Source organism: Camelina sativa, chromosome 20 (assembly GCF_030686135.1).
Source record: "Camelina sativa cultivar CO46 ecotype springtype chromosome 20, ASM3068613v1".
NCBI classification, from domain to species: Eukaryota; Viridiplantae; Streptophyta; class Magnoliopsida; order Brassicales; family Brassicaceae; genus Camelina; species Camelina sativa.
The window spans coordinates 34,298,536-34,311,634 of record NC_141899.1 but is presented as its reverse complement, the minus strand read 5'-3'; the positions used below and the strand labels follow the sequence as shown (position 1 = coordinate 34,311,634).

General features: G+C 36.4%; 1 pseudogene across 1 annotated transcript; it reads right to left on the bottom strand.

The window, feature by feature from the left end:
* Positions 1–2,278: 2,278 nt before the first annotated feature.
* On the bottom strand, positions 2,279–6,528 carry LOC104771908 (disease resistance protein RPS6-like; annotated as a pseudogene). The gene is made up of 5 exons (XR_015592159.1): positions 5,990–6,528; positions 4,791–5,903; positions 4,344–4,640; positions 3,845–4,252; positions 2,279–3,592 (listed from the first exon to the last, which is right to left on the bottom strand). The product of XR_015592159.1 is annotated as a disease resistance protein RPS6-like (transcript).
* Positions 6,529–13,099: the final 6,571 nt, after the last annotated feature.

Here is a 13,099-nt window from a genome sequence, read left to right as displayed (position 1 = left end):
AAAACTCAAAAACGGACTCGTGAACAACGAGATGCAGCGACTTTGGAAGCTGGCAATACTTTGAGTACTACTTCTGTAGAATCAGAACTGGAACCTAGAAGAAGCAAACGAGCTCGCAAAAGTAAATCGTTTGGTGATGATTTTCTGATGATGGCATTTCTAGCTGAAAATCTACCAAGAACATATGCAGAAGCTATGTCTACACCTGATGCACCTTATTGGAAGGAAGCAGTCAAAACTGAAATAGACTCTATCATGCAACATCATACTTACGAGATGGCAGATCTACCACAAGGATTTAAGCCTTTGGGATGTAAATGGATTTTTACGATAAAACGAAAACCAAATGGCGATATTGAACGGTACAAGGCTAGGCTTGTAGTGCAAGGATTTCGGCAAAAAGAAGGCTTAGATTTCTTTGATACCTATTCACCGGTAACAAGACTATCTTCGATCAGGATGCTCATAGGTATTGCAGCCTTGAGAAAACTTGAAATCCATCAAATGGATGTAAAAACTGCTTTTCTTCATGGAGATTTAGAAGAGGAAATCTACATGAAACAACCTGAGGGATTTGTTATTCCAGGACAAGAACACAAAGTGTGTAAACTTGTGAAGTCATTATATGGACTCAAACAGGCTCCTAAGCAGTGGCATGAGAAGTTTGACAGTATGATGATGTCTAATGGTTTTCGCATTAATGAATGTGACAAATGCATATACTACAAAACTACTCCATCAGGGTACATTTTGTTATGCTTATATGTAGATGATATGCTTATTATTGGCAGCAATAAAGACATCATAACTCAAACGAAAAACATGCTCAAAAGAAATTTTGACATGAAGGACTTGGGTTTAGCAGATGTAATTTTGGGGATAAAAATCATCAGAACTGATGAGGGCCTTATCTTGTCTCAAATCCACTATGCTGAAAAAGTGCTTGATAGATTCAAGCATTACTCAAATGGGACTGCAAAAACTCCAGAGGATCCTCAAATTCACTTGACCAAAAATTCTGGTGAACCTGTGCTGCAGGTGGAGTATGCAAGAGTAATTGGCAGTCTAATGTACTTGACAAACTGTACAAGACCGGATTTAGCGCACTCTGTAAATGTACTTAGTCGCTACACAAGTAATCCAGGACATAAGCATTGGATGGCTATAGCTAGAGTTTTGGATTATCTACGTTATACCAAAGATCATGGCTTGCACTATGGTAGAGAACCCGGAGTTTTGGAAGGTTACAGTGATGCCAACTGGATCGCAGACTCGAGAAACTCAAAATCCACAAGTGGATATGTTTTTACACTTGGAGGTGCAGCAGTGTCCTGGAAGTCTTCCAAACAAACTCTGGCAGCTAAATCAACTATGGAATCTGAATTCATAGCTTTGGAGATAGCTATGTCAGAAGCTGAATCACTTCGTAATTTCTTGGAAGACATCCCAATGTGGGGGAATCCTGTGCCTGCAATACGTGTACACTGTGATAGCGAATCGGCTTTGGGCAGGGCAAGGAATACCCATTACAATGGCAAATCTTGTCACATCAGACGGAGACATAAAACTGTTAGACAACTTATCTCAACTGGTGTAGTTACGATTGATTACATCAATACGAAAGAAAACCTAGCGGATCCATTTACAAAAGGTTTGGCGCGAGATCAAGTTATAAAATCATCAAGAGGAATGGGTTTAAAGCCTATGAATTAAGAGGATGTTTGATGGTAACCCCACCTACTCAGATTGGAGACCCCATGACCTAGGTTCAAAGGGACAACTAAATCAAGCTGAATCTGCTACAAGCACTAGAAGACTTTTGTCTTTTCCCAGTTCCTAGAGTGATGTAAAGTGCTTCCTGTATGTTAGAGGTTAAGCATATGCTTTTAATGATTTGAAATGTAGCTTTGTAAAATATTTGAAATAATTACAGGATATTTCTTTAAATACAAGCAGCTTATATAAATCACTTTGTGAGTGTGAAATGGGGCCGTTTCTAGGAGATTATATGAGGCTATACTCTCCAAGTTCACTCATGATTAACCAGACATGTTCAAGGCCACAAAGAACACAATAGAGAACCTCGTTCTACGAGAAAACGAAGCTGTGTTATGCCTGCTGTCTAAGTTTACATACAAATTCGGATGGTTCAAGACATCATGTTCACCAACTGGCCGAGTAAACTCGACAGGTATAACAATGAGTCGGTTCAAGGTTGAAAAACGCAACCAACTCATATACAGTTAGTTATCGCATATACTCTCGAAGGTCTGTCTAGTCTAGCTAGTAGTGTCAGTCTATAGGGTTAGTTATGTCGTCATATGTTTAGACTTATTTCTATTCATGTGGGGGATTGTTGGAACTGAATTTTCAGAAACAAGTTTCAGAAAATTGCAGGTTTTGGGACAATGACTTTCCGGTGACGTTCCGGCCAAATTCCGGCCAAATGGCTGATCGGAATTGTCTGGTCGATAGTGCAATGGAAAGCTGGTAACGAGTACTACAAGATGGTATACTCATACGTCCAAAACGGAGTTGATTTGAATGAGAAATAAGAGTGTGAAGTGAGCTACTTGGGATGGTTTGGAAAATATCCCACATCGGAAATATGATTGATTTTTCACTCATATATATATAGTTTTACACTCTTCTAGTTTCAAAAGTGTGTAGAAGGAAGAGGGAAGGTTCCCACACGCGAACCGAACTGAACCGGGCCGAGCACGGATGCGGGACGGGCCGGATGCGGGGCGGGCCGAGTCGGGCTGGTCTCGGGCGCGGACTGTGGTCTCTTGGGCTTTTGGGTTTTTAGGCTTTTTGGCTCTTGAGACTGCTGTAGGCTCATTTAATTTTTTGGAAAGACTTGGTGTGAACTCCAAGCAAACTTGGGCAGCACTCCGAGAATATTCACTGAATATTTTCTTGAGAGCTCCCTCCTTCCACTATATATAGAGGCATAACCTCTCATTATTTTTCACACACAAAAAACATAAACACTCCTTCCTCTGAAGATCTCTCTCTCCCTCTCTCTTGCTTAGTCCAAGTAAGTTCTTAGTTTAGTAGTCTCGAGAGCATAACGTAGATCTGTTCGCTTGAGTTCTATTACTGGTGTGCTACGGTAATAGTTCGTGATCGGTTGTATCCTGGGATTCATAAATCGTGATTGTCCGAAAGCACTTACGGCAGATTTATTGAATTAAGGAAAGAGATATCATATCTCGCCTCCGTGATTTATTTACTGCTTTATATTATGCTGTTGTAATTCGTTTCTGATTTCGTTAATTTAGATATAATTCGCATATTTTCTCAATTCGATTTTTGCGCTCCTAACATCAATCGCTGTTCTGCTTAGCTCAAGCCATGAGATGTTGGTTGAGATATCCGGAAATGTCCTCAACTTTGAGCATCCTTTAAAATCAAGAGCTACAATGGATTCAAGCTTGAGTCCAATGGGAATAATCTCTAGATTTTTGCAGTCTTTAATACGCAAATCTACTAGCTGATTGAGATTCTTAAAGGAAGAAGGAAGCTCCATCAAACTTGGGATATCCGAAAGTACCAACCTCTCCAATGAGGGAGACAGCATGGTCATGAGCTGGTATTAAAGTGTGAGTTCAAAAGAAGGCATTAAAAAAAAAACGATTAGGTGAAAGTGTAACCCAGAAAAAAAAAAAAAAAAAAAAAAACATTTTAGAGGCGTTAGTTGAATGAAAAAACATTTTAGACACCCAAATGTTAACAAAAAAAAAACGTTACAACTCACATTATCAAGGCATTAACTAGTATTAAAGTGTGAGTTCAAAAGAAGGTTAATGGAGAAAAAAGATTAGGTGAAAGTACAACATACCTGCACTTTGTCCCACTGTTTGTCACTACTCATTGCCCGCATCTTTAAATCAATGAGATTCTCTAGACACGAATTAGAGGGGATTTCTTCTATCCCTGTTTTGTCAATGTAGAGGCTTGAAATGTCGGTTGAGATATCAGGAAACTTGTTCAATAGTGTGCAGCCTTTGAGGTTAAGTTTATCGAGAGATTGGAGGTTAATTCCGGTGGGTAAAGTCTCTAAATTCTTGCAGTAAGCCAACTGCAAATCCTCTAAACATTGGAGATACTGAATAGAGGAAGGAAGCTCCACTAAACTTGAGCAATAGCTAAGATCAAGTTTCACGAGGTTAATGGCCATAGAAAGATCTGGGATTTCCTTCAGGTTATAGGAGCCCCGCATATCCATTTCTTGAAGCCTTGTAAGTGGCTGAAGCATAAGTAAGATTACACATCAACTGAAACGATTTTTTTCATTTACAAAGTTAATACTACTAATTGTAATTTTACTAAAAGCTTACATGAACTCCATCCCACAGCTTTTCCAGCTTGCTCTTCCACATTTGGAGCTTAACAAGGTTTTGAGGCTGGAATTTAGAAGGCATGAATTTCAACGGGTATTCGTCCCAATGTAGTAGTCTGAGCTTAGGGGAAAACTGACCAAAACCTTCTGATATGTGCATTGTTATGTCTTTCCTCCGATCAGAGAAGAAGTTGAGAAAAAGGAGATTACTCATTCCTTTGAAGGCATTCTCATGTATATGTAGTTCATCAGTCTCACCCATATTCAATGATATGCCTAGAACGTTTTTAGTACCCTGAATTTATAACATTAAAGAAATAGAAACCATTAGCTTAACAATTCACGTTTCCCTAATTAAGTGACAATTTTTAACCCTTTCTTATTGGGGAAGGTGCATGTTTTAAATCCTATAGAGTGATATATAAAACAAGCATGAAAAACTTACAGTGTTATTTTCAAGTACATTGCAAATATCTTTGGAATCCACCAAGAATTCACGTCCTCCAGGGTCACTGGACTGTGTGCAAACAATCTCTTTACACATTTTTTGTAGCAAACCGTGCACATCAACAGTATCATCATCAGTTATTTTTACAAGAGACTTATCGACCAGGTTTTTAAGCCCGATATTAACATCCAAGTCACTATCTGCTAGTAGCAACTTGACATCATTGACTTCCTCACCACTGAAGAGACATGCAATGTGACGAAATATTGCTTTATCTTTTTTGTTGTTTAACCCATCGTAGCTTACTCTTAGTGTTTTTTCAATTTTCCCATCCAAACTCCTTCGAAGCCTTGGTAGCATATCCATCCAATCCTCTTCGTCCCTACCCCTCAAATATGAACTCAAAACATTAAGACCCAATGGAAGATTACCGGCAAGCAATGCAACTTCAGAAGCAAGCTCCATAAAACCATCAGGTGGATAGTTTTGCTTGAAAGCAGATCGACAAAACATTTCAAGAGCAAGCTTTCAAGATGGGAGTTGGACCTCGTAAACAAGGTTAATCCCATGTGCTCTTAAAAAATGCTTATCAGTAGTAACCACAATAATTCTGCTCCCACACCCAAACCAATGAGTTTGACCCACCAAGGCATCTAACACCAGTTGATCATCCAAATCATCAATAACGATAAGAATTTTTTGTTGTTTTAGCCTCTCTCCCACTGCACCTAAATGATCTACTTTTATACCCTTTTTGTCTAGAACTTGAGATAGAAATTTTCCTTGCATATGCAACTTCATGTTGTAGTCGTCTGAATTGGCTCTAGGATAGATTTTCGTACTCTTACGTATGAAAGCTTTATCTATGAAAACACTACCTTGGAAGTGTCGAGAAAGTCGGCTAAACAAAGCCCGGTAGTTTTACCAATCCCTGAAGAACCCCATATACCAACCATTCTCACGTCCTCAGTTTCCAATTGCATCAACATACTCATTTCAGCGATATGGTCCTCAATGCCAACAAAAACCTCAGAATCCTTCGATGTAGTTAAAAGTAGTTTACCCAAAACATCATTGGCTATTTCTTCAACCATTTTTGCTTCGTTACCCCTAGCAAAAAGAAAGATAATTTCACAAACATGAAAACATTTATTCAATATAAAAATAAGCAATAATGGTAAAACAAAACACAATACCATGCCACAGAATGATATCCGAGGATATTAGCAACATCGGTTAAAGCATTCTGCCATAGATTTATCACGTCCTCTGTTTTTCTTGCAAGTCTCTTGAAAGATCTTTCCAAAGTCTCCGATTTGTTTCCTCACATGTGAAGGATCCAAACGGTAGAAAATGGGAATCACAAGTTGGCCAGACTCTTTCTTGCATTTCAAGATCTCTAACAACTCATTGAGACACCAACTGGAAGAAGCGTAGTTTTTAGAGAACACGACCACGGCGATTCTAGACTCACGAATCCCATGTTTAAGCTCGGGATCGAGCGGGTGGCTTCTTCCAATCTCACTATCTTTAAAAGCAATGATCAATTTCCGATCTAGCTCCTTGAGAAAGTGGCTCAGGAAACTTACGCGGACATCTTCCCCACTGAAACTTGGGAAAACATGGTATAGCCAATTGCGAGAAGAAGATGAATGAGCCATAGATAGAGAGAGAGGGGATGAAACTATGGCGATTGAGGTTGTGAGACCAAAAAAAGAAAGTACAGTATAAGTGAGGGCTCAATGTCGTTTCTATGAATGAAATATGTGCAGATAAGTGTCAGAACCATATTGTTGACTTAATTGTCCATCTTAAGTCAGGGCTTAAGCTCTTCTGATTTGTTTATTTGACCGGATCACTTACCAAGAGCCAAGTCTTTAGTCGTCAATTGTTTTATACTTTTGAATATACTAGGTTTTGAACCCAGGCTACACGTGGGTTTATTTAATATATTTTGGTGAAATTATATATGATTGATGACAATTATAAAATATTATCTTATAGAAAATATTAAATTAATAATAAGGTAAAACTTTTATTTCAAATACATAATTTAAAAAAAATATAAAAATCAGTTGTGCTAAAAATTTAAATCTGATTAAAAGAATCATGAATTTAACTTATAACTTAAAAAATCATGAATCAAATCATTTGTTTTTAATCTAGATTAGTTGGGTTTTCTACAGGTTATTAATCCCCGCTACACACGGGTATGCTTTTATTGATTATCATAAGAATGTATTAGACTTAAAAATCATTTAAATAGCTATACATATAATATGCAAAAGTATTATAACGTATTGGTTTTTTTTTTAAGACAAATGTTCATTTGTTTATATTAAGCATCATTTATGTTGTTTTTAGAAAAAAAAAATAAGAAAGCAAAATTAAAAATTACATACAGTTATTTAAAATATATTTTTTATAAACTGGTACGTGTTAAATAACAAAAAAAATCAAATTTTTCATACTATAATTTTTGTGATTTTTTTGAGTAATAATTTTTTTCCAATATCTGCTTTCAAACACGCCCTCTCCTAATTTTTTTTCTTTCAAAAATGCTCTAAAAGTCAGAAGCCTAAAAAAATATGTGTGTTATAAAAGTACACAAATTTACAATGTAAAACCTTATAATTATTTTATAAAACTTCATAAATCTCACATATTATTTATCTTATCATCTCTCTACCATTTGTTTATGTTCTTTGGTTTTCAAGTTATTTTTCAATTACTTAACTGATAGTATTGTAATTTCTCACCCTTATGATATTCTATTTTTATCTCTAGGATGCCACAAGGTTGCATGTACATATATGCTCGTTATAAGTGTTTGTCATTGAAGAACTTTCTGATGCTAAGGATTCTGCCAGCGCACGTGAAGCATCAAGATCCCTTTGCAGTGAAATTTTTTGTTGTGTTAAATCCTCAATATGCTATTAATGAAAAAACAAAACCGTAGCTTGGTCTTTGAAAGCAATGAAAGCTAACATCCTTCTAATCAAAGTAAGAAGATTATTATAATCAAGGACAATGCAAGACAAAGTAAGAAGATTATTATTCACCAAAAAGGTTTCAGCTCAACTCGAGATTGTTTGCCCAACCCACAATACAACTTGTCATTGTACATTCCATATATACAATGCCTCCATAACAACCCTCGAATAATACACAAACTAACAATTCAATTTGCAATTCCACTGTTGCTTATGGAGCTTATAGTACCACGAGTCTCTCCAAAAAATTTCAGCTCGATCAAACATCCTTACAACCTCGTAAAGATGCCCTAAATAACCCATCTTGGAACTGTTCATGTTCCATACTTGGCAAAAATTGCACCACTTTCCAGCAGTTTCTTCGCTAGGAAGTAACACACATAACTCCTTGAGTTTAATGCCTATTGAGGTTCTTGGCTTGTTGGATATCAAGCCGGTATATTTACCTTTCCTGAAAGAGATCATATCAACCCCCAAATTTGGCTACGGCTACTCAATACAGCCTTGATCTCCATCTTCCTTTCACTTTCTTTCTCTTCTTTCCCTTTCTCTTCTCAATCTGACCTGTCTTGGCTCCACCACCACAATCAGGACTTGCCACAACCACGACATGAGTCACAGACCAGCTAATGGTTTTCACCACCTCCGCCGCGTCACTCTGTCTCCTCTCCGTCACAATTTTCTCTTTTCTTCACATCATCTCAACCAAGGAGCATAATAGTCCTCGCCCTCTGCTCACGTCTCTCTGCTAATCCATGTCCTTTGTTTCTCTTTTTTCATTCGATGGAGTCTGATGCAGAACTCACAACGGTGAAACAAACTCAAAATAACGGCAACGACGGCAACAACGGCAACAACGCAACATACAACAACGGTTCAAACTCCCATATGTCACGAAGGAGACAGTTTCAATGACTCTGCCACAACTATAATCTGAAGTTACAAAGACTTAGAGTTGCACATGACAATAGTTTATACAGAAGCACATAACAACTTTTATTTATTAAAATAAATATCACAACCATCACTATGCACCTTTCACATATTGACTACATATTCACCGGTTGAAGCGGCATCTAATTAAATTTCCATGCATCAATTCACGACTTTGATTCCATACAACCTACGATCAAAGATTAATGGATTAGTATGTATATTTTTTTAAAAAAATTAGCACAATTAAAATAAGAGACAATAGGTCGCCATGATAATAAATATAATGTAAAATATTTATAAGAAAGTAATATACGTTCATAATTTAGGGTTTTACTTTTTTACAATTTTTAGAAACGTGATTAATTACATTTAATATTTGCAAAGTTACATTTAATGATATAATGATATATACTATATAAAGATATGATTAATTTTAGAGATTAAATATTATGTTTAATATGAATATTATTTTATATTTACATTTTTCTTATTTCCATGTGTTATAATTATAACATTTACATATTATTTTATATTTACATTTTTCTTATTTCCATGTGTTATAATTATAACATTTACATTAATTTTATTTCTGTAATTATTGTTTTTCCTTTTTTACAAAAATTCTTAATATAGAAAATTATTATAATTTTAAAAATGTTAAATGTTGATATGTCAAATCATGATTGGCGATTTTAAATCCTATGTGAACAGTCTTAAAAGCTTATAGCTCCTACTTTTATTTAGTATAATTTATTTTTCACCTTATGCAACTTTAATATAAGTTGATTTTGTAGATTATCCCTAACATTACGTTTTGATTAATGAACAAAAATATAAACTAGAGAAAAGAGTTGGTAGCCATAGTGGTTGAATCAGGTTTATATACGCGTGCGTTGTAGCAGAAAGAGAAGAACTTTCGTGGAAAAGGTGCTTAGGAATTAAGATTATTATCTTTAAGTCTTTAACTATGGTCATTATCCACTCACATTACCAAATTTTCAAATAAAGACAGAACTCAAATCCTACTCCCTCTGTATTGAGTCAATCTATATTTTTTAGCATTAGGATTTGGAAGAAAGCGTGTGCAAGAAGATACCTCTTTTACATTACTCTGTTTCTAAGGACTTGTGTGTAACGCTGCAAATTTGTGTAGTATACCAGAACTTATGTTTGACGACATCTTTCTCTTACGAAGCCTCTGAAAATGAAGTACTCACATGCTACATGTCATTTTCTATGTAGCTGGAGTAGCTCTAGATCCAGAGGAGCATTATAAGTATTTTGTTATGAGGATTAAACTGAGAAGAGCTCTATGTCACAACTGATCTGCTATGCAGAAACCAAAATAATAAGTCTGGTGCTTACCCGCTTGCGCTTACTACTTCTCATTGTCTCTACATAACGATCTTCAGAGAATCTTATACCACATCAGTTAGTCGAAACTGTTTATCTACCTGATTGTAGTTGACTTCAACTAGGGGAGAATTCTATTTGTTGAAATTTCGTTAAATATACGATTCACTTGGGTATATTTGTTTTTGCACCTTCATTAGCATTCGAGTTAATCTACAACGTAAAAGATTAGCACCGAAGTCCCAACTCTGTTTTGGTAATGGAACATGAGAAAGAAACATATGAAAATAAGTTACATCAATAATCACCTTTGCCTCATCAAATATTGGCTACCAAAGTTTCAAATGCATAACCCTGCATTGAAAGTAAATTGAATATAATTCAGACCACTGACTTGAAAGATAGAGTGGAGTATTGACTGTAGGGAGTGATAGTTATTGTTGGCATAAGCTTGAAGATAGCTTGAGGTGCAAGCTATACTAATCCTACCGAGTTATGAAATTATGATTAATTATATTTAGGAGTTATCTAAATATGTTAGTTTACCGGTTTAGAATAGGAAAGTTGTCAACTCTAAGGTTGAACAATTGTTATAAATACCAAGAGAGCATTTCATGAAGAGGTGCACGCCTTAGGGTATTCTAGAGAGATGCACACAAGGTGTGTGGCGTTGCCCCACTAGTGTTCAATATCATATACAATTATGATTGTAATTGTAATCTTGTTCTAGTGGATTTATTCTGGACTTGGTCCCGGGGATGTAGAAAATCTGAACCCCGTTAACAAACTCTATGTGTTGTTTACTTTATTCGTTCTTTATTTGCTATCAGAGCAGGAAACCGACTTGAGTCTATAATCTCTAATAGGTTAGATCCTGGATGTGTGAACAAAAAAAAAAACACGAAAGAGAATGAGGCGTGTGTTGAGTGTTTGTGGAATTGAAGAAAATAGAAAAAGGTGATTTAGAGTTCAGACATCAGATCTGTATCTTAAGAGGAGACAAAAACCGAATTACAAAGATGAGCTTTCATTTACAAGAGAAAGATGATGACAAAGATGTTGTGGTGATGAATACTCACTGGATTTTTCTTACGCCGGTGAAAAGTGTTTTTTTTTTTTTGTTTTTTTTTTTTTTTCGGAACAGTATGAGAAGTCGGCTCAAGATCAGAGAAGGAGGGTCTTGTTTGTGTTTATGTCATCATGACAGACAAAAGTACTTCCGTTGCATATTGGTGTTTGGTTAAACTCACGACGCACAAAGAATTGTCAAATAATTGGTGAAGAAACGTCCCCAAAGAATGCAGAAGCAATTGAAAGTGTGAGAACTTATGATCTGAACAATGAAATAAAGATTTCTTTAAACTCTCTTTTGATTAATAGAAAATCTGTTTACAAGTTTGTTCTAAACAATTTTCTAATCTCTCAAAACTCTCTTTAAAGAAACCTCACGCTCTCTCTAAGTTCTTAGCTCTTTTCTTTTCTTAAAGACTAAAACTTAATAGCTAGGTTAACTTTCTCTTGTTTGTGCTAAGGCTTACAATCGGCCTTTGCACCCTATTTATAGAACTAGACCTTCGCCTATTCTAATCCTAATAGGAATTGGACAATTTCCTTTTTCTTTATGATCTAGGAAATTTCCCTCTTTCATGTTTACATTCCTATTGTAAACATGAAACTCCTTGTTCTTCTAGAAGCTTCTTGCACCTTCACCCTCGCGTAAGTCTTCTAGATTGTGAAATACCGACATAAACATCCTGATGTTCTGTTCTTGAATCAGTACTCTGTTCTTCTGAAGTAGTTCACCTTTTGAGCAAATGTTACATCTTCAATCTCCCCCTTTTTAACTTTGTGTTTCTCAAGCATAATAAATTTGGCTTAAAAAAAAAACAAACAGCTTTAAACCGTAGTCAACCGTTCATAACATAACCATAGTCAAACTATCCAACCAAAAAGATCTCCGAAAAAAAAAAAAACTTCCAAACTTGAGAATCTCAGATCAGCTCAAAGCTCCCCCAGAATCTCAGACCAGCTAAGCTCCCCCAGAATCTCAGATCAGCTAAGCTCCCCCAGAATCTCAGATCAGTTAAGCTCCCCCAGAATCTCAGACCAGCTTCTACACCATCTCCCCCTGCTTGAGAATACAATAGTTAAAAACACCTCAAATCATCTTGGAAAGTGGATGATTCTGTATGAGCCTCTGGACTACTTCCGTGAGTCGCTGAAGAGCCTGTGACGTATCGACCAAAGCTGCATATGAACTCTCCTCATCTGCTTGACCTAACTGCGGCACACGAATGCTACCCAACTGAATTACCTCAGATGCCGACGAAAATCCCTCATCTGGTTGTTCATCCTGTGGTATAGGATGTCCATCCTCAGTGAGTAACCCGTGTTTAATCCCATAAGCAAGTCCATTTCGAACATCTTTAGTGTAAAACTTAGCTGTAACTTCTTCTTCTGCATTTGACCACTCAAGAGGACCATCCTGAATCCTAAGAGTGCCAAAAATTATCCGGGGAAAAATTACACGCCTCGAAGGATCACTCCACTTCATATTCATAACTTGATCATAGATCAACTGTCCGAGATCAAAACGAATACCTTTGATCATCTTATACACAACTTGAGCACGTTTGACTGAGGGATGATGTGGATGACCAGATGGAACCCAGTTAAAAGCTGCGAACATAAAAAGAGCTGCAACATCTCCAGGAAGATTCTTAACTTTCAACTTTGACCAAGGCAACTTATCTTTTCCACTTAAAGCCACTGCAAGCTCATTCTTACTCAGCTTATCAACCGCATTACTAGCTTTGTTCTCATCTAAAGTCATATATTCTAGATTAAATGCCTCATTGATCAACATAGGTGAGAATTCATACCACTGCCCTCTAACAAACACCTTAACCCCATCTTTGGCCTTTTCGTTTGGTAAATTGGCATAAAACTCACATATCACTTCCTTGACATATAACGATAACCCTTGAACTGACTCTTGTAATCCCAACTCCATGATTTTATCAT